This window comes from Pseudophryne corroboree, chromosome 8, assembly GCF_028390025.1.
Source record: "Pseudophryne corroboree isolate aPseCor3 chromosome 8, aPseCor3.hap2, whole genome shotgun sequence".
Classification (NCBI taxonomy): domain Eukaryota; kingdom Metazoa; phylum Chordata; class Amphibia; order Anura; family Myobatrachidae; genus Pseudophryne; species Pseudophryne corroboree.
In genome coordinates, this window is record NC_086451.1 from 34,829,372 (window position 1) to 34,853,087 (window position 23,716).

The 23,716-nt window shown below is 46.8% G+C and overlaps 1 protein-coding gene across 1 annotated transcript in view; it reads left to right on the forward strand.

The window, feature by feature from the left end:
- Window positions 1-11,033: 11,033 nt before the first annotated feature.
- Window positions 11,034-23,716, forward strand: part of AJM1 (apical junction component 1 homolog) — a 35,838-nt gene continuing 23,155 nt past the window's right edge. The window contains exons 1-2 of the mRNA XM_063936242.1: window positions 11,034-11,235; window positions 12,829-12,915. The gene's annotated coding sequence lies outside the window, so the exon portion shown is untranslated. The remainder of the gene's footprint in view (window positions 11,236-12,828; window positions 12,916-23,716) is intronic.

A 23,716-nucleotide genomic window follows, 5' to 3' on the forward strand; every position in this document is an offset into this window, starting at 1 on the left:
GGGTTCCCTCCTCTGCCTCTCATACCCAAGGTACTGAGATTGATAAGATGGAGAGGAGTAAGCGCTATATTAGTGGCTCCGGATTGGCCAAGAAGGACTTGGTTACCGGAACTTCAAGAGATTCTCACGGAGGATCCGTGGCCTCTACCTCTAAGAAGGGACCTGCTCCAGCAAGGACCTTGTCTGTTCCAAGACTTACCGCGGCTGCGTTGACGGCATGGCGGTTGAACGCCGGATCCTGAAGGAAAAAGGCATTCCGGATGAAGTCATCCCTATCCTGATAAAAGCCAGGAAGGATGTAACTGCAAAACATTATCACCGCATTTGGCAAAAATATGTTGCGTGGTGCGAGGCCAGTAAGGCTCGACGGAGGAAATTCAACTGGGTCGATTCCTACATTTCCTGCAAACAGGAGTATCTATGGGCCTAAAATTGGGGTCCATTAAGGTTCAAATTTCGGCTCTGTCAATTTTCTTCCAAAAAAGAACTAGCTTCAGTCCCTGAAGTTCAGACATTTGTTAAAGGGGTACTGCATATACAGCCTCCTTTTGTGCCTTCAGTGGCATTTTGGGATCTCCAGGTGGTTTTTGGGTTCCAAAAGTCACATTGGTTTGACCCACTTAAATCTGTGGAGTTAAAATATCTCACAGAAAAAGTGGTCATGCTGTTGGCTCTGGCCTGGGCCAGGCGCGTGTCAGAATTGGTGGCTTTATCCTGTAAAAGCCCTTATCTGATTTTCCATTCGGACAGGGCGGAATTGAAGACTCGTCCTCAGTTTCTCCCTAAGGTGGTTTCAGCGTTCACCTGAACAAAACCTGTTGTGGTGCCTGCGGCTACTAGGGACTTGGAGGACTTCAAGTTGCTAGACGTTGTCAGGACCCGGAAACTATATGTTTCCAGGACGGCTGGAGTCAGGAAATCTGACTCGCTGTTTATCCTGTATGCACCTAACTAGCTGGGTGCTCCTGCTTCTAAGCAGACGATTGCTCGTTGGATTTGTAGTACAATTCAGCTTGCACATTCTGTGGCAGGCCTGCCACAGCCAAAAATCTGTAAATGCCCACTCCACAAGGAAGGTGGGCTCATCTTGGGCAGCTGCCCGAGGGGTCTCGGCTTTACAACTTTGCCGAGCAATTACTTGGTCAGGAGCAAATACGTTTGTAAAATTCTACAAATTTGATACCCTGGCTGAGGAGGACCGGGAGTTCTCTCATTGGGTGCTGCAGAGTCATCCGCACTCTCCCGCCCGTTTGGGAGCTTTGGTATAATCCCCATGGTCCTTACGGAGTTCCCAGCATCCACTAGGACGTCAGAGAAAATAATTATTTACTTACCGATAATTCTATTTCTCGTAGTCCGTAGTGGATGCTGGGCGCCCATCCCAAGTGCGGATTGTCTGCAATACTGGTACATAATTATGGTTACCAAAAAAATTCGGGTTATTGCTGTAGTGAGCCATCTTTTCTAGAGGCTCCTCTATTATCATGCTGTTAACTGGGTTCAGATCACAAGTTGTACAGTGTGATTGGTGTGGCTGGTATGAGTCTTACCCGGGATTCAAAATCCTTCCTTATTGTGTACGCTCGTCCGGGCACAGTATCCTAACTGAGGCTTGGAGGAGGGTCATAGGGGGAGGAGCCAGTGCACACCAGGTGATCCTAAAGCTTTCTTTAGATGTGCCCAGACTCCGGCGGAGCCGCTATTCCCCATGGTCCTTACGGAGTTCCCAGCATCCACTACGGACTACGAGAAATAGAATTATCGGTAAGTAAATTCTTATTATTACACCCTATACAGACATAGGACACTACACCCCAACATGACCTGACCACTGGACATGACCATAATACATCTATTACACCCTATACAGACATAGGACACTACACCCCCAACATGACCTGACTACTGGACATAACCATAATACATCTATTACACCCTATATACAGACACAGGACACTACACCCCCAACATGACCTGACCACTGGCCATGACCATAATACATCTATTACACCCTATACAGACATAGGACACTACACCCCCAACATGCCCTGGCCATGACCATAATACATCAATTATACCCTATTAAGCCATAGGACACTATACCCCCAACATGACCTGACCACTGGCCGTGACCATAATACATCAATTACACACTATTCAGCTATAGGGCCCTACACCCCCAACATGACCTGACCTCTGGCCGTGACCATAATACATCTATTACACCCTGTACAGACATAGGACACTACACCCCCAACATGACCTGATCACTGGCCATGACCATAATACATCTATTACACCCTATACAGACATGGGGGGTCATTCCGAGTTGCTCGCTCTGTAAATTTTTTCGCATCGCAGAGATTTTCCGCTTAGTGCGCATGCGCAATGTCCGCAGTGCGACTGCGCAAAGTAAATTTGCTATGCAGTTAGGTTTTTTACTCACGGTTTTTTCTTCGTTCTGGTGATCGTAATGTGATTGACAGGAAGTGGGTGTTTCTGGGCGGAAACTGGCCGTTTTATGGGTGTGTGCGAAAAAACGCTACCGTTTCTGGGAAAAACGCGGGAGTGGCTGGAGAAACGGAGGAGTGTCTGGGCGAACGCTGGGTGTGTTTATGACGTCAAACCAGGAACGACAAGCACTGAACTGATCGCAGATGCCGAGTAAGTCTCGAGCTACTCAGAAACTGCACAGAGATGTCTTTTCGCTATATTGCGAATCTTTCGTTCGCAATTTTAAGAAGCTAAGATTCACTCCCAGTACGCGGCGGCTTAGCGTGTGTAAAGCTGCTAAAAGCAGCTTGCGAGCGAACAACTCGGAATGAGGGCCATAGGACACTACATCCCCAACATGACCTGACTACTGACCATGACCATAATACATCTATTACACCCTATATACAGACATAGGACACTACACCCCCAACATGACCTGACCGCTGGCCGTGACCATAATACATCTATTACACTCTATACAGACATAGGACACTACACCCCCAACATGACCTGACAACTGACCGTGATCATAATACACCCAATACACCCTATACAGACATAGGACACTACACCCCCAACATGACCTGACCACTGGTTGTGACCATAATAAATCTATAACACCCTATACAGACATAGGGCACTACACCCCCAACATGACCTGACCACTAGCCGTGACCATAATACATCTATTACACCCTATCCAGACATAGGGCACTACACCCCCAACATGACGTAACCACTGGCCATGACCATAATACATCTATTACACCCTATCCAGACATAGGACACTACACCCCCAACATGACCTGACCACTGACCATGACCATAATACATCTATTACACTCTATCCAGACATAGGACACTACACCCCCAACATGACCTGACTACTGGACATGACCATAATACATCTATTACACCCTATCCAGACATAGGGCACTACACCAAAACATGACCTGACCACTGGCCATGATCATAATACATCTATTACACCCTATACAGACATAGGACACTACACCCCCAACATGCCCTGGCCATGACCATAATACATCAATTATACCCTATTAAGCCATAGGACACTATACCCCCACATGACCTGACCACTGACCGTGACCATAATACATCAATTACACACTATTCAGCTATAGGGCCCTACACCCCCAACATGACCTGACCACTGGCCGTGACCATAATACATCTATTACACCCTGTACAGACATAGGACACTACACCCCCAACATGATCTGACCACTGCCCATGACCATAATACATCTATTACACCCTATACAGACATAGGACACTACACCCCCAACATGACCTGACTACTGACCATGACCATAATACATCTATTACACCCTATATACAGACATAGGACACTACACCCCCACATGACCTGACCGCTGGCCGTGACCATAATACATCTATTACACTCTATACAGACATAGGACACTACACCCCCAACATGACCTGACAACTGACCGTGATCATAATACACCCATTACACCCTATACAGACATAGGACACTACACCCCCAACATGACCTGACCACTGGTCGTGACCATAATAAATCTATTACACCCTATACAGACATAGGGCACTACACCCCCAACATGACCTGACCACTGGCCATGACCATAATACATCTATAACACCCTATCCAGACTTAGGACACTACACCCCCAACATGACCTGACCACTGGCCATGACCATAATACATCTATTACACCCTATACAGACATAGGACACTACACCCCCAACATGACCTGACCACTGGCCATGACCATAATACATCTATAACACCCTATCCAGACTTAGGACACTACACCCCCAACATGACCTGACCACTGGCCATGACCATAATACATCTATTACACCCTATACAGACATAGGACACTACACCCCCAACATGACCTGACCACTGGCCATGATCATAATACATCTATTACACCCTATCCAGACATAGGGCACTACACCCCCAACATGACGTAACCACTGGCCATGACCATAATACATCTATTACACCCTATCCAGACATAGGGCACTACACCCCCAACATGACCTGACCACTGGCCATGACCATAATACATCTATTACACTCTATCCAGACATAGGACACTACACCCCCAACATGACCTGACTACTGGACATGACCATAATACATCTATTACACCCTATACAGACATAGGACACTACACCCCCAACATGACCTGACTACTGGACATGACCATAATACATCTATTACACCCTATATACAGACACCGGACACTGCACGCCCAACATGACCTGACTACTGGACATGACCATAATACATCTATTACACCCTATATACAGACACAGGACACTACACCCCCAACATGACCTGACCACTGGCCATGATCATAATACATCTATTACACCCTATCCAGACACAGGACACTACACCCCCAACATGACCTGACCACTGGCCATGACCATAATACATCTATTACACCCTATACAGACATACGACACTACACCCCCAACATGACCTGACTACTGGACATAACCATAATACATCTATTACACCCTATATACAGACACAGGACACTACACCCCCAACATGACCTGACCACTGGCCATGACCATAATACATCTATTACACCCTATACAGACATAGGACACTACACCCCCAACATTACCTGACTACTGGACATAACCAAAATACATCTAATACACCCTATATACAGACACAGGACACTACACCCCCAACATGACCTGACCACTGGCCATGACCATAATACATATATTACACCCTATCCAGACATAGGACACTACACCCCCAACATGACCTGACCACTGGACATGATCATAATACATCTATTACACCCTATACAGACATAGGACACTACCCCCCAACATGACCTGCCTGCTGGCCATGACTATAAGACATCTATTACACCCTATACAGACATAGGACACTACACCCCCAACATGACCTGACCACTGGCCATGAACATAATACATCTATTACACCCTATACAGACATAGGACACTACACCCCCAACATGACCTGACCACTGGCCATGAACATAATACATCTATTACACCCTATACAGACATAGGACACTACACCCCCAACATGACCTGACCACTGGCCATGACCATAATACATCTATTACACCATATCCAGACATAGGACACTACACCCCCAACATGACCTGACCACTGGCCATGACCATAATACATCTATTACACACTATACAGACATAGGACACTACACCCCCAACATGACCTGACTACTGGACATGACCATAATACATCTATTACACCCTATACAGACATAGGACACTACACCCCCAACATGACCTGACTACTGGACATGACCATAATACATCTATTACACTCTATACAGATATAGGACTCAACACCACCAACATGACCTGACCACTGGCCATGACCATAATACATCTATTACACCCTATATCCAGACACAGGACACTACACCCCCAACATGACCTGGCCATGACCATAATACATCTATTACACCCTATGTAGCGGAGACGTGCAGGCGGGAGGCAGATTAAAATAATGCAAAGAAGAACAGAATCTGTGATAGATATCTTCTTAAAATTATTGTAAACATTTCCACCTGTGAATATGCCTGCATATGGGGATGGGAGGCAGAGGGAGAGGTGCCTCCCGCTGACAATATAAAGTGGGGGGTGGGGCGAAGCCTTGGGCTGCAAAAGCCAATTAAAAAAGAATATAAAAGGTGCACCTATACAGGTGCCTCAATAACGGGCGTGCATTTAGCCCACATGAATGCACGCCCCTGTCAGTCCCGCAGATGTGATTGGACCAGCAGATTCACTGGATCTGCTGGCCAGCAGGCACATGCGGCAGCACGACACAACGGGCGTTGTGGACATTCGTGGCGGCGGGACCCGGTGGAGAAAGTGTGGCCGGTGGAGGACCTGGGTCCGAGAGGATCCAGTCCCTGCCTGCCATTCTGCAGAGTTCAGCAGTGTGAGCAGATAGCTGGATACCCATTTAAAAAATGGCGCCTCACCATCATTTTTGAAATTCAAGATGGCTGCCGTGAGCCAATAACGACTCGCCGCGTAATCGCCCTGGCCCCTCAACTGGTATGAGGCAGCGGCTGTCAGTCCACCGGCGGGGAGGGAGCAGGCAAGAGCTCCCGAAAATAGAAAGCGCCGGAAGCCCTGGAGAGGCGGCGGCCATGAAAAGGAACTTAAAGGCCGCCGCCCCCAGGTGAAGACGCAGTATAATAAACTATTAAAACATGTGTTGTGTTTTTATTTTAATATTTTCTTTACAGGCGGACTACGAGTGCCAGTGGGCCCTTAGTGTCTGGGCATGCTGGCACCTGTGGTTCTCCATGTGCCGGCATGCTGGGGCAGGCTTGCTGGGACCTGTAGGCCGCTTGTAAAGAACAATATTGGTCTACTATGAACCCCGCACCCACAGCCACCAGGGGTGCGGGGCATAGCAGTGGCTGATTGTTGCTCAGGATGGGGGGGACTCTTGTTTTAATGTTTAGGGCCCCCAGTTTCTGATGAATTCCAGCTCTAGGCTGACTGGTTTGGGGGGTGTTCAATGTTATGGCAGGGGGACCCCACACTGAGTGTCTCCCCTGCTATAGCATTATCCCCCTGGCTGGTTCAGCCTGGTGCTGGTTTTGCTTAAATAAGGGGGACCTTATGCTTTTTTTGGGGGGGGAGGGCGGGGAGGTGGTGTCCGCGATCAGCCAGTGCCTCACCAGTCACTGACCTTACCGCATGTCACTGCTATACAGCCATAAGATGCTACACCCTAACATGACCTGACCACTGGCTATGACCATAATACATCTATTGCACCCTTACAGACATGGGACACTACACTCCCAACGTGACCTGACCACTGGCCGTGACCATATTACACCTTATACAGACATAGGACACTACACCCCCAACATGACCTGACCACTGGCTATGACCATAATACATCTATTACACCCTATACAGACATAGGACACATAATACAGTTTTATTCTGAACTGAGCTGACCAGATTAAAATGTAACATTAAAAGCTAAGAACTTCTGTTCTGAGATCTGCAGCCAATATTAAAGTATACCCATCACCTTCACTCAGTGAAGGCAGACATTTTTTTATTTTATTTTTTAAATGGCATGCTGTAACTGAGGCAAGAGAAACTCTGAGCCTCATACCTCACACTGTACACCAGGGAGAGCTGACAGCTGTCTATAACAGATACAGGACAGGGTCTAGACTAGGATCAGCTCCACTGCACAGATTGCGTTCGCAAGTCTGAGCTTGCTGGTTGCCTGGGCTCCCGGTAAACACAGTGTGACACGGGAACAATGCTGTAATCATTACGCAATCTCACACAATCTCGTAGTGTTACACATTAACATAGACAGGACCAGCTGTACTGCATCAGCTATTGCGGGCTACCACCAGCGCCGCCAAACCTTGTCACTACTACTACTGGTAATATTATACACATTTGGCTGACGGACATGGGGTTGTTGTTTTTTTTTTTACTTCTTCAAAACGTGACCCTAGAAACATCATGTAATGACTCAGGAGTGTAAGAAAGGCGTTACCAAGACTGTAATTCATGTATTTATTCACCATTATGTATATAGCGTACACATATTATGCATTGCTGTATAGACAGTAGTCATTCACATAAGTCAATGACTCACATTTAGTGTTAGGATCCTGACACTTTTCTAACTTACCTCTTGACCTATTTTTTTCTTACTGACGGATGAAAATGACATTTTTACTTACACTCTGTAATTTACTGAATGTTGGCAGCCATGCCTACTAGAAGTCTAATTTGTGCATCCACCAGAAAGCTGGCTTTCACTCTTACGAAGGCACCTTACCATTATTCATGATTTCCCGTTACCAGCATGGCAGGTTTTCAGGGTGTCCCGGCAATTTGAAAAAGGGTGTTACAACAGGGAGCAATTCTAAAAGTCCTGCAGGTGAAACTTGTTAGAACTTTGGGGGCAATTCAGAACTGATCGCTCGCTAGCTGTTTTTTTGCTGTCCTGCGTTCACATAGTCGCCGGCCACCGGGGAGTGTATTTTAGCTGTGCAAGTGTGCGAATGCATGTGCAGTCCAGCGGTACAAAAAGATTTTGTGCAGTTTCTGAGTTGCCCAGAACTTACTCAGCTGCTGCGATCACTTCAGCCTGTCCGGGGCCGGAATTGACGTCAGACACCCGCCCTGCAAACGCTTGGGAATGCCTGCGTTTTTCCAACCACTCCCAGAAAATGGTCAGTTGCCACCCACAAACGACTTCTTCCTGTCAATCACCTTGCGTTCGCCCGTGCGAATAGATTCTTCACACAAACCATTCGCAGAGCAGCGAACTGCTTTGTACCTGTGCATGCGCAGTTCTGACCTGATCGCAGCGCTGCAAAAAACGCTAGCGAGGGTTCAGGTCTGAATTACCCCCTTTGTGTCAAAAATACACGTGAACTACAAAAAAAAGTGTATATTGTAGATGGAACAAATGTGCTGGCAGAGAAGCACAGTGGAGTAGTGTTCAGTATTACTGCCTCACAGATCTGAGGACATGACTTAAAATCCTGACGAAGGCCCTTTAGGTAGAGTATGTATATGCTGTATGTTCTCCATGTGCGTAGGTGGGTTTTCTCTGGGTTTTTCCGTATTTATTTATTTATTAACTTTCCTATATAGCGCAGCATATTCTGTTGCGCTTTACAATTAGAACAACAGTAATAGAACAAAAAACTGGGTAAAAAAACAGAGAGACATAGAGGCAGGAAGGCCCTGCTCGCAAGCTTACACTCTATAGGCATTGATATACAAGGATAGATGCTACCGGTATAAAATAGCCCTAGTGCATATGTGTGTATCTGTGATAGGAAATAGATTGTAAGCTCTGCTGGGGCAGGGACTGATGTGAATGACTGAGATATACTCTATAAAGAGATGTGGCAGTGTCGGGTCCTTCTTTGCGCCGCTTCTAGGGCCGCTGCAACCCCTGTCTGGGTATCCGTTCTCTACAATTGAACACACACACCCCCACTAGCCCCTACCCCCACTCGTCTCTCTGCCAGGCCGGATTGCCCCGCAGCCCCCTTAGTATGCCCCTGTGCTGTAGAGTGTGCACTATATCACTGATAACCACTGTCTAGATAAAACAAAAGAATGGGTCAACAATTTATGCAGCTCTTCCTTATGATGTACATACCTGGCTGAAGAGCACAGAAGGTAATTAGATAAATATATATACCTGGCTGAAGAGCACAGAGGGCAATTAGATAAATATTATATACCTGGCTGAAGAGCATAGAAGGCAATTAGATAAATATTATATACCTGGCTGAAGAGCACAAAAGGTAATTAGATGAATATTACATACCTGGCTGAGGAGCACAGAAGGTAATTAGATAAATAGTATATACCTGGCTGAAGAGCACAGAAGGTAATTAGATAAATATTATATACCTGGCTGAAGAGCACAGAAGGTAATTAGATGAATATTACATACCTGGCTGAGGAGCACAGAAGGTAATTAGATAATAGTATATACCTGGCTGAAGAGCACAGAAGGTAATTAGATAAATATTATATATCTGGCTGAAGAGCACAGAAGGTAATTAGATTAATATATACCTGACTGAAGAGTACAGAAGGTAATTAGATAATAGTATATACCTGGCTGAAGAGCACAGAAGGTAATTACATAAATAGTGTATACCTGACTGAAGAGCACAGAAGGTAATTAGATTAATATTATATACCTGGCTGAAGAGCACAGAAGGTAATTAGATAAATGTTATATACCTGGCTGAAGAGCACAGAAGGTAATTAGATTAATATTATATACCTGGCTGAAGAGCACAGAAGGTAATTAGATTAATATTATGTACCTGGCTGAAGAGCACAGAAGGTAATTAGATTAATATTATATACCTGGCTGAAGAGCACAGAAGGTAATTAGATTAATATTATGTACCTGGCTGAAGAGCACAGAAGGTAATTAGATTAATATTATATACCTGGCTGAAGAGCACAGAAGGTAATTAGATTAATATTATATACCTGGCTGAAGAGCACATAAGGTAATTAGATAAATGTTATATACCTGGCTGAAGAGCACAGAAGGTCATTATATTAATATATACCTGGCTGAAGAGCACAGAAGGTAATTAGATACATATTATATACCTGGCTGAAGAGCACAGAAGGCAATTAGATAAGTATAAAGTAAAATAAAATCCAGCTAATAAATAAAAGCCTGGGAAGGAGGACATGGGTTGGCTTATATTAATATTAGTCAGTCTGTAGCTTCTGCCTAATACAGTTTTCTCATGATAATTCATTCTTGTTTCCTCGCCTCTCAGTGCTCTCACATTAATAAACGTGATAAGTGATTATGCAGGAATGACACAGACCCAGCCAATGGTTACATCGTTTCACTCGTTTAATATGATTAACCCTTTACTATCCTTGTGCATAGAGATGTATTTGTTTATATATTTATTTATTTTTGTTGTGCACATAAGGTCACAGAATGGTTATCGTGTAGCAGTCCTCCCGGATGCATCTCCCTGCCCCCACCCTGCCGGCTCTGCCCCATGATTCCCTTATTGCCTGGCCAGAGCGTCCTTCGATGGCTCTTTAAACCGCTGTTCTGCCTAGCGGCCACTAGGGGCGCTGCTGATGCCAAAGTGAAACTCGTATCTTCTAAGGAGGCATCAGAGACTAACAGGTACCTGGGGCGCTCCGGGGCCACGGGGAGACAGCATGGCAGGACCCTCAGTACACGCCTGGGCAGTAGGGGGTGCACTGGGAAGATGGCTGGGGAGAAGATGGGGCATGTTATATGGGTAGAGGGAAAGATGCTTCAATGCAGCATCATTTCTATTCCATACAGCCTGCATCATGTAGGACCAAGCATCACAGATCAGGCTGTGGAGTGACACCACATCCTGCAGGGAAGCAAAGCATCCTGCATCCAGGCTCTAGGGTGGCACAGCATCCTGCATACAAGCGTCTATGGCAACACAGCCACCCTGTATGTAGGCACTAGGGCAGCACAGCATCCTGCACCCAGGCTCTAGGGCAGATCATCATCCTGCATCTAGGCTCTAGGGCAGATCATCATCCTGCACCCAGGCTCTAGGGCAGCACAGCATCCTGCACCCAGGCTCTAGGGCAGATCATCATCCTGCACCCAGGCTCTAGGGCAGCACAGCATCCTGCATCTAGGCTCTAGGGCAGCACAGCATCCTGCATCTAGGCTCTAGGGCAGCACAGCATCCTGCATCCAGGCACTAGGGCAGCACAGTATCCTGCATCCAAGCACTAGGGCAGCACAGCATCCAGGCACTAGGGCAGCGCAGCATCCTGCACCCAGGCACAAGGGCAGCACAGTATCCTCCATCCAGGCACTAGGGCAGCACAGCATCCTGCACCCAGGCAATAGGGCAGCACAGCATCCTGCACCCAGGCTCTAGGGCAGCACAGCATCCTGCACCCAGGCAATAGGGCAGCACAGCATCCTGCACCCAGGCTCTAGGGCAGCACAGCATCCTGCACCCAGGCTCTAGGGCAGCACAGCATCCTGCACCCAGGCTCTAGGGCAGCACAGCATCCTGCACCCAGGCTCTAGGGCAGCACAGCATCCTGCACCCAGGCAATAGGGCAGCACAGCATCCTGCACAAGGGCAGCACAGTATCCTCCATCCAGGCACTAGGGCAGCACAGCATCCTGCACCCAGGCAATAGGGCAGCACAGCATCCTGCACCCAGGCAATAGGGCAGCACAGCATCCTGCACCCAGGCAATAGGGCAGCACAGCATCCTGCACCCAGGCAATAGGGCAGCACAGCATCCTGCACCCAGGCTCTAGGGCAGCACAGCATCCTGCACCCAGTCAATAGGGCAGCACAGCATCCTGCACCCAGGCAATAGGGCAGCACAGCATCCTGCACCCAGGCAATAGGGCAGCACAGAATCCTCCATCCAGGCTCTAGGGCAGCACAGAATCCTCCATCCAGGCTCTAGGGCAGCACAGCATCCTGCACCCAGGCACTAGGGCAGCACAGAATCCTCCATCCAGGCACTAGGGCAGCACAGCATCCTCCATCCAGGCACTAGGGCAGCACAGCATCCTCCATCCAGGCTCTAGGGCAGCACAGCATCCTCCATCCAGGCACTAGGGCAGCACAGCATCCTCCATCAGGCTACACTGCATCCTTGCTCCCGATTAGAGGGTACCACACAATCCCTCATGCAGCATCCAGGGGAGGGGGTTGAGCTCACACGGGATTAATGCTGCCTAATTATCTCCTATAATCAGGATCTTGTTACGGCTGCAGATCAGGAGCCGGGGATCTGTCTGATCACATGAGAGAGACACCGGGATCCATGACAGATTCATCCTGAGGTGTGTGCAGCCATATTTAATGACTTAATCTGAAATAGTACTGGCTACCCCAGCTGTACTGTGCAGCAGTGCATTCTGATATGTGTATACTGTGTTACAGATGCTGCAGTGTCCATTCTGATATGTGTATACTGTGTTACAGATGCTGCAGTGTCCATTCTGATATGTGTATACTGTGTTACAGATGCTGCAGTGTCCATTCTGATATGTGTATACTGTGTTACAGATGCTGCAGTGTTCATGCTGCTCGTTATGTGGTCGCAGAAGCAAAGTGATAACTAGAAGTACCGATTTCAGACAATAGTACATATGCATAGACTTTTTATAGCAGAAAAACAAATATATTTCAGTATGTTACATGTAAAATACACAGAGGTACTGCCAAATGCTAATAATGCTATGCTCTGCATTAACTGTGTATATATATATATATATATATATATATATATATATATATATATATATACACACACACACACACACACACACACACACACACACAGAGACTGTCCTTCCCCACCTGTGGCTCAGGTGTTTTGCGGCGAAGGAACAGGCGGCACTCCAAGGGCTTGTGTAAAAGCTGATTTAGTATTCAAAACATGGTGACAAAAAGCAAAAAAAACAAAATACAGGTATCTTTTTTCCTGTATTTATATATATATATATATATATATATATATATATATATATATATATATATATATATATACTCTGTATATATACCACCCAGCCTATCTAGCCAGTGGCACCTGCCATCAGTGGCAAAGTAACATATTTAACTATGAAAATATATCTACTGTACTTAAATACTGTACTTTAAGACTTTCCAACCTAGACAGCAATACTAGTTTTCCTGTCATTAAGCTGCCAGTCTCCTATGACATAGTAACCCAGGACATGTTCTCTGCTACTGGTGTCACATAGTAAATAATGGTAAAGGGCATAAGAGATAGTTTGATTTGTTTACCTAGTATAATGTATAACAAGACAACAGATGGCCTAGTATAACAATACAGCCGCATAGTATGTGTATTACAAAATATTATAATGGGCACGAGGCATCGTGCGTCTCACACCTGTGTACTGTGGCACAGAACAGAGTAATATAACTCACACATGTATACTGTGGCACAGAACAGAGTAATATAACTCACACCTGTATACTGTGGCACAGAACAGAGTACTATAACTCACACATGTATACTGTGGCACAGAACAGAGTAATATAACTCACACATGTATACTGTGGCACAGAACAGAGTAATATAGCTCACACCTGTGTACTGTGGCACAGAACAGAGTACTATAACTCACACATGTATACTGTGGCACAGAACAGAGTAATATAACTCACACCTGTGTACTGTGGCACAGAACAGAGTAATATAACTCACACCTGTATACTGTGGCACAGAACAGAGTAATATAACTCACACCTGTATATACTGAGGTAACTGGCTGCATAATGTGACATATCTGTACACTGTGCGTGGTACAGGACAACATAATGTGACTGACACTTGTATACTGTGGTACAGGAGCATAATGTGATTCCCACCTGTATACTGAGGTACCAGACAGCTTAATGTGACTCACACCTATATACTGTGGTAGAGGAAAGCATAATGTGACTCACACCTGTATACTGAGGTACCAGACAGCTTAATGTGACTGACACCTGTATACTGAGGTACGAGACACCATAATGTGACTCACACATGTATACTGAGGTACCAGACAGCATAATGTGACTCACACCTGTATACTGAGGTACCAGACAGCATAATGTGACTGACACTTGTATACTGTGGTACAGGAGCATGATGTGATTCCCACCTGTATACTGAGGTACCAGACAGCTTAATGTGACTCACACCTGTATACTGAGGTACAGTAGAGCATAATGTGACTCACACCTGTATACTGTAATACAGGACAACATAATGTTACTCATAACTATATATTGTGGTGCAGGACACCATAATGTGACCCACACCCGTATACTGTGGTACAGGACATCATACTGTGAATCACATCTATATACTGTGGTACAGGACAGCACTCATAGTGTGACTCACATCTGTATATACTGTGGTACAGGACATTATACTGTGAATCACATCTATATACTGAGGTACAGAACAGCATAAAATGACACACCACCTGTATACTGTGGTATAGAACAGCACAATGTGACTCATCTATATACTGTGGTACAGAACAGCACAATGTGACTCACACCTGTATACTGAGGTACAGAACAGCACAATGTGACTCACACTTGTATACTGAGGTACAGAACAGCACAATGTGACTCACACCTGTATACTGAGGTACAGAACAGCACAATGTGACTCACACCTGTATACTGAGGTACAGAACAGCACAATGTGACTCACACCTGTATACTGAGGTACAGAACAGCACAATGTGACTCACACCTGTATACTGAGGTACAGAACAGCACAATGTGACTTACACTTGTATAGTGAGGTACGAAACAGCACAATGTGACTCACACCTGTATACTGAGGTACAGAACAGCATAGTTTGACTCACACCTGTATACTGAGGTACAGAACAGCACAGTGTGACTCACACCTGTATACTGAGATACAGAACAGCACAATGTGACTCACACCTGTATAATGAGGTACAGAACAGCACAATGTGACTCACACCTGTATACTGAGATACAGAACAGCGTAATGTGACTCACACCTATATACGGAGATACAGAACAGCGTAATGTGACTCACATTTGTATACTGAGGTACAGAACAGCACAATGTGACTCAAACCTGTATACTGAGGTACAGAACAGCACAGTGTGACTCACACCTGTATACTGAGATACAGAACAGCATAAAATGACACACCACCTGTATACAGAGATACAGAACATCACAATGTTACTCACACCTATATACTGAGACACAGAACAGCGTAAAATGACACACCACCTGTATACTGAGATACAGAACAGCACAATGTGACTCACACCTGTATACTGAGATACAGAACAGCATAATGTGACTCACCACCTGTATACTGAGATGCAGAACAGCACAATGTGACTCACACCTGTATACTGAGATACAGAACAGCATAAAATGACACACCACCTGTATACTGAGATACAGAACAGCACAATGTGACTCACACCTGTATACTGAGGTACAGAACAGCACAATGTGACTCACACCTGTATACTGAGGTACAGAACAGCACAATGTGACTCACACCTGTATACTGAGGTACAGAACAGCACAATGTGACTCACACTTGTATACTGAGGTACAGAACAGCACAATGTGACTCACACCTGTATACTGAGATACAGAACAGCACAATGTGACTCACACCTGTATACTGAGATACAGAACAGCATAAAATGACACACCACCTGTATACTGAGGTACAGAACAGCACAATGTGACTCACACCTGTATACTGAGGTACAGAACAGCACAATGTGACTCACATCTGTATACTGAGGTACAAAACAGCACAATGTGACTCACACTTGTATACTGAGGTACAGAACAGCACAATGTGACTCACACCTGTATACTGAGGTACAGAACAGCACAATGTGACTCACACCTGTATACTGAGGTACAGAACAGCACAATGTGACTCACACCTGTATACTGAGGTACAGAACAGCACAATGTGACTCACACCTGTATACTGAGGTACAGAACAGCACAATGTGACTTACACTTGTATAGTGAGGTACGAAACAGCACAATGTGACTCACACCTGTATACTGAGGTACAGAACAGCATAGTTTGACTCACACCTGTATACTGAGGTACAGAACAGCACAGTGTGACTCACACCTGTATACCGAGATACAGAACAGCACAATGTGACTCACACCTGTATAATGAGGTACAGAACAGCACAATGTGACTCACACCTGTATACTGAGATACAGAACAGCACAATGTGACTCACACCTGTATACTGAGGTACAGAACAGCACAATGTGACTCACACCTGTATACTGAGGTACAGAACAGCACAATGTGACTCACACCTGTATACTGAGATACAGAACAGCATAATGTGACTCACACCTATATACTGAGATACAGAACAGCGTAATGTGACTCACATTTGTATACTGAGGTACAGAACAGCACAATGTGACTCAAACCTGTATACTGAGGTACAGAACAGCACAGTGTGACTCACACCTGTATACTGAGATAAGAACAGCATAAAATGACACACCACCTGTATACAGAGATACAGAACATCACAATGTTACTCACACCTATATACTGAGACACAGAACAGCGTAAAATGACACACCACCTGTATACTGAGATACAGAACAGCACAATGTGACTCACACCTGTATACTGAGATACAGAACAGCATAATGTGACTCACCACCTGTATACTGAGATGCAGAACAGCACAATGTGACTCACACCTGTATACTGAGATACAGAACAGCACAATGTGACTCACACCTGTATACTGAGGTACAGAACAGCACAATGTGACTCACACCTGTATACTGAGGTACAGAACAGCACAATGTGACTCACACCTGTATACTGAGGTACAGAACAGCACAATGTGACTCACACTTGTATACTGAGGTACAGAACAGCACAATGTGACTCACACCTATATACTGAGATACAGAACAGCACAATGTGACTCACACCTGTATACTGAGATACAGAACAGCATAAAATGACACACCACCTGTATACTGAGGTACAGAACAGCACAATGTGACTCACACCTGTATACTGAGGTACAGAACAGCACAATGTGACTCACATCTGTATACTGAGGTACAAAACAGCACAATGTGACTCACACTTGTATACTGAGGTACAGAACAGCACAATGTGACTCACACCTGTATACTGAGGTACAGAACAGCACAATGTGACTCACACCTGTATACTGAGGTACAGAACAGCACAATGTGACTCACACCTGTATACTGAGATACAGAACAGCACAATGTGACTCACACCTGTATACTGAGGTACAGAACAGCACAATGTGACTCACACCTGTATACTGAGATACAGAACAGCGTAAAATGACACACCACCTGTATACTGAGGTACAAAACAGCACAATGTGACTCACACCTGTATACTGAGATACAGAACAGCATAATGTGACTCACACCTGTATACTGAGGTACAGAACAGCACAATGTGACTCACACTTGTATACTGAGGTACAGAACAGCACAATGTGACTCACACCTGTATACTAAGATACAGAATAGCACAATGTGACTCACACCTGTATACTGAGGTACAGAACAGCACAATGTGACTCACACCTGTATACTGAGATACAGAACAGCGTAAAATGACACACCACCGGTATACTGAGGTACAAAACAGCACAATGTGACTCACACCTGTATACTGAGATACAGAACAGCATAATGTGACTCACACCTGTATACTGAGGTACAGAACAGCACAATGTGACTCACACTTGTATACTGAGGTACAGAACAGCACAATGTGACTCACACCTGTATACTGAGGTAAAGAACAGCACAGTGTGACTCACACCTGTATACTGAGATACAGAACAGCACAATGTGACTCACACCTGTGTACTGAGATACAGAACAGCACAATGTGACTCACACCGGTATACTGAGGTACAGAACAGCACAAAGTGACTCACACCTGTATACTGAGTTACAGAACAGCACAATGTGACTCACACCAGTATACTGAGGTACAGAACAGCACAAAGTGACTCACACCTGTATACTGAGGTACAGAACAGCACAATGTGACTCACACCTGTATACTGAGGTACAGAACAGCATAGTGTGACTCACACCTGTATACTGAGTTACAGAACAGCACAATGTGACTCACACCAGTATACTGAGGTACAGAACAGCACAAAGTGACTCACACCTGTATACTGAGGTACAGAACAGCACAATGTGACTCACACCTGTATACTGAGGTACAGAACAGCATAGTGTGACTCACACCTGTTTACTGAGGTACAGAACAGCATAATGTGACTCACACCTGTATACTGAGATACAGAACAGCACAATGTGACTCACACCTGTATACTGAGGTACAGAACAGCACAATGTGACTCACACCTGTATACTGAGATACAGAACAGCATAATGTGACACACCACCTGTATACTGTATTCAGGATTGCATATGGTATCACATTGTAGTTTAGAAAGAACAGAAAATCACATGTCAGTATACGGCATGACAAACTAGTATATCATTGTGCAAGGTGTAATGGTGCAGCACAAGATTCCTAGACCAGTTGGGCTGAAGTGCGTACGTCCTGCTTCACTCAGCATTACACTAGCAAATGTCACAATAGCTTGTGTCCCCATTCCCTCTGTGTAGCAGCACTCATGTAATAATCATATGTACAGTAAGCATGGATTATAGGAGCTCATTAGATTTGTTAAATGTGAAAAATAATCATTAGATGGGTAGAGCATCCAGGCATTAGGTATAATGATAGTCCTCTGGTACCAGCAAGCACAGTCCAATCGTATCCATCCTGCATCTATTACACCTCTGTATGCATGCTGCTCTGAAGCGGCCAGGCTTGAAGTAATCTGTAGCCAATCTAATGCACAGACCAGCAGCACAGACTATTTCAGGACTCGGAGCCAGGTGGAGTGTGCTGACCTCTTGTGGGGGAAAGTGACCAGTCCATGTGAGGGCCGGCCGGAAGGTGCACTGTCGTGGTGCGGGGAAGGGGGGGGGGGGGGGGGGGGGGCAGAGGGGCTGGAGGGATTGTCGCACTGAGAGTTACATAGGGACAGGGTCTCCCAGGAGCTGTGTGTTATGGGAGGCGTGTGTTTGGCAACCTTCATCTCCATCACTGGTAATTTATATAGGGCGGGATTTACTAAAGGGAAAATGCGGTAAAACCCCTGTTTTACCGCATTTTCATATGTACTAACTCCCGACCGCCGCATTTTCACCTCATAGGGTATCGCCATCTTTTATGGCGATACCCTATAGAAGCCTATGGGATTCTTACCGCCGCCCCACGCCGCATCCCGCCGCCGCCCCGCGCTGCTCTCGACGACCCCCCCCTTCCCCCCCGGCATACCTGAGCTGCTGCTGCCTGCTGGTGCGGCCCCCCTCCTCCCCCGCATCACAGCCTTGTCTCCTTCCGGCTGCAGGGGGGAGGAGGAGGAGCCCGGTGACTCCCTGCACACGTCACCTCCCGAGTCTGGGAGGTGACGGAGACCCCGCTGACCCCCGCCGACCCCCACAGACATCATTGCGGGGGGCCTCCTATACCGCATTGCGATACTAATCGCATATGTTAGTACATATGCGATTAGTATCGCTGCGGTAGGCGGCGAGAGGCGGCGATTGCTTATAGTAAATCCCGCCCATAGTGTCTATCTACAGCCTCATCTCCCAGGGTAAAGGTGGGTTCCCATTAGAACATAAAGGCTATAAGATTTACATATATAAATCTAGGTATAGAAATGAATAGGAATATCACAGCAGTACATTTTTGCCCATTCTTTTTCTGGGCCAAACCCGCCTGGCCATTCTCCTTTCGTGTCATACTCATACAGCCATTCTCCTGAGCCATACCCGTACAGCCATCCTCCATACAATCATTCTCCTGAGCCATACCCATACAGCCATTCTCCTGAGCCATACCCGTACAGCCATTCTCCTGAGCCACACCCGTACAGCCATTCTCCTGAGCCACACCCGTACAGCCATTCTCCTGAGCCACACCCGTACAGCCATTCTCCTGAGCCACACCCGTACAGCCATTCTCCTGAGCCACACCCGTACAGCCATTCTCCTGAGCCATACCCGTACAGCCATTCTCCTGAGCCATACTCATACAGCCATTCTCCTGAGCCATACTCATACAGCCATTCTCCTGAGCCACACCCACACAGCCATTCTTCTGAGCCACACTCATACAGCCATTCTCCTGAGCCACACCCATACAGCCATTCTTCTGAGCCACACCCATACAGCCATTCTTCTGAGCCACACCCGTACAGCCATTCTCCTGAGCCACACCCATACAGCCAATCTCTTGAGCCATACCCATACAGCCATTCTCCTGAGCATACCCGTACAGCCATTCTTCTGAGCCATACCCGTACAGCCATTCTCCTGAGCCATACCCGTACAGCCATTCTCCTGAGCCATACCCATACAGCCATTCTCTTTCTGAGCTATACCCATACAGCCATTCTCCTGAGCCATACCCGTACAGCCATTCTCCTGAGCCATACCCATACAGCCATTCTCCTTCTGAGCTATACCCATACAGCCATTCTCCTGAGCCACACCCGTACAGCCATTCTCCTGAGCCACACCCATACAGCCATTCTCCTTTTGAGGTACACCCATACAGCCATTCTCCTGAGTCATAGCCATACAGCCATTCTCCTTCTGAGCTACACCCATACAGACATTCTCCTGAGTCATACCCGTACAGCCATTCTCCTGAGCCATACCCGTACAGCCATTCTCCTGAGCCATACCCGTACAGCCATTCTCCTGAGCCATACCCATACAGACATTCTCCTGAGTCATACCCGTACAGCCATCCTCCATACAATCATTCTCCTGAGCCATACCCATACAGCCATTCTCCTGAGCCATACCCGTACAGCCATTCTCCTGAGCCATACCCGTACAGCCATTCTCCTGAGCCATACCCGTACAGCCATTCTCCTGAGCCACACCCGTACAGCCATTCTCCTGAGCCACACCCGTACAGCCATTCTCCTGAGCCACACCCGTACAGCCATTCTCCTGAGCCACACCCGTACAGCCATTCTCCTGAGCCACACCCGTACAGCCATTCTCCTGAGCCATACTCATACAGCCATTCTCCTGAGCCATACTCATACAGCCATTCTCCTGAGCCACACCCATACAGCCATTCTCCTGAGCCACACCCATACAGCCATTCTTCTGAGCCACACCCGTACAGCCATTCTCCTGAGCCACACCCATACAGCCAATCTCTTGAGCCATACCCATACAGCCATTCTCCTGAGCCATAATCATACAGCCATTCTCCTGAGCCATACCCATACAGCCATTCTCCTGAGCCATACCCATACAGCCATTCTCCTGAGCCATACCCATACAGCCATTCTCCTGAGCCATACCCATACAGCCATTCTCCTTCTGAGCTATACCCATACAGCCATTCTCCTTCTGAGCTATACCCATACAGCCATTCTCCTGAGCCATACCCGTACAGCCATTCTCCTGAGCCATACCCGTACAGCCATTCTCCTGAGCCACACCCATACAGCCATTCTCCTTTTGAGGTACACCCATACAGCCATTCTCCTGAGTCATAGCCATACAGCCATTCTCCTTCTGAGCTACACCCATACAGCCATTCTCCTGAGTCATACCCATACAGCAATTCTCCTTCTGAGCTACACCCATACAGCCATTCTCCTGAGCCATACCCATACAGCCATTCTCCTTCTGAGCTACACCCATACAGCCATTCTCCTGAGTCATACCCATACAGCCATTCTCCTTCTGAGCTATACACATACAGCCATTCTCCTGAGCCACACCCGTACAGCCATTCTCCTGAGCCACACCCATACAGCCAATCTCTTGAGCCATACCCATACAGCCATTCTCCTGAGCCATACCCATACAGCCATTCTCCTGAGCCATACCCATACAGCCATTCTCCTGAGCCATACCCATACAGCCATTCTCCTTCTGAGCTATACCCATACAGCCATTCTCCTTCTGAGCTATACCCATACAGCCATTCTCCTGAGCCATACCCGTACAGCCATTCTCCTGAGCCATACCCGTACAGCCATTCTCCTGAGCCATACCCGTACAGCCATTCTCCTGAGCCATACCCATACAGACATTCTCCTGAGTCATACCCGTACAGCCATCCTCCATACAGCCATTCTCCTGAGCCATACCCATACAGCCATTCTCCTGAGCCATACCCGTACAGCCATTCTCCTGAGCCATACCCGTACAGCCATTCTCCTGAGCCATACCCGTACAGCCATCCTCCATACAGCCATTCTCCTGAGCCATACCCATACAGCCATTCTCCTGAGCCATACCCGTACAGCCATTCTCCTGAGCCATACCCGTACAGCCATTCTCCTGAGCCATACCCGTACAGCCATTCTCCTGAGCCACACCCGTACAGCCATTCTCCTGAGCCACACCCGTACAGCCATTCTCCTGAGCCACACCCGTACAGCCATTCTCCTGAGCCATACCCGTACAGCCATTCTCCTGAGCCATACCCGTACAGCCATTCTCCTGAGCCATACCCGTACAGCCATTCTCCTGAGCCATACCCATACAGACATTCTCCTGAGTCATACCCGTACAGCCATCCTCCATACAGCCATTCTCCTGAGCCATACCCATACAGCCATTCTCCTGAGCCATACCCGTACAGCCATTCTCCTGAGCCATACCCGTACAGCCATTCTCCTGAGCCATACCCGTACAGCCATCCTCCATACAGCCATTCTCCTGAGCCATACCCATACAGCCATTCTCCTGAGCCATACCCGTACAGCCATTCTCCTGAGCCATACCCGTACAGCCATTCTCCTGAGCCATACCCGTACAGCCATTCTCCTGAGCCACACCCGTACAGCCATTCTCCTGAGCCACACCCGTACAGCCATTCTCCTGAGCCACACCCGTACAGCCATTCTCCTGAGCCACACCCGTACAGCCATTCTCCTGAGCCATACCCGTACAGCCATTCTCCTGAGCCATACTCA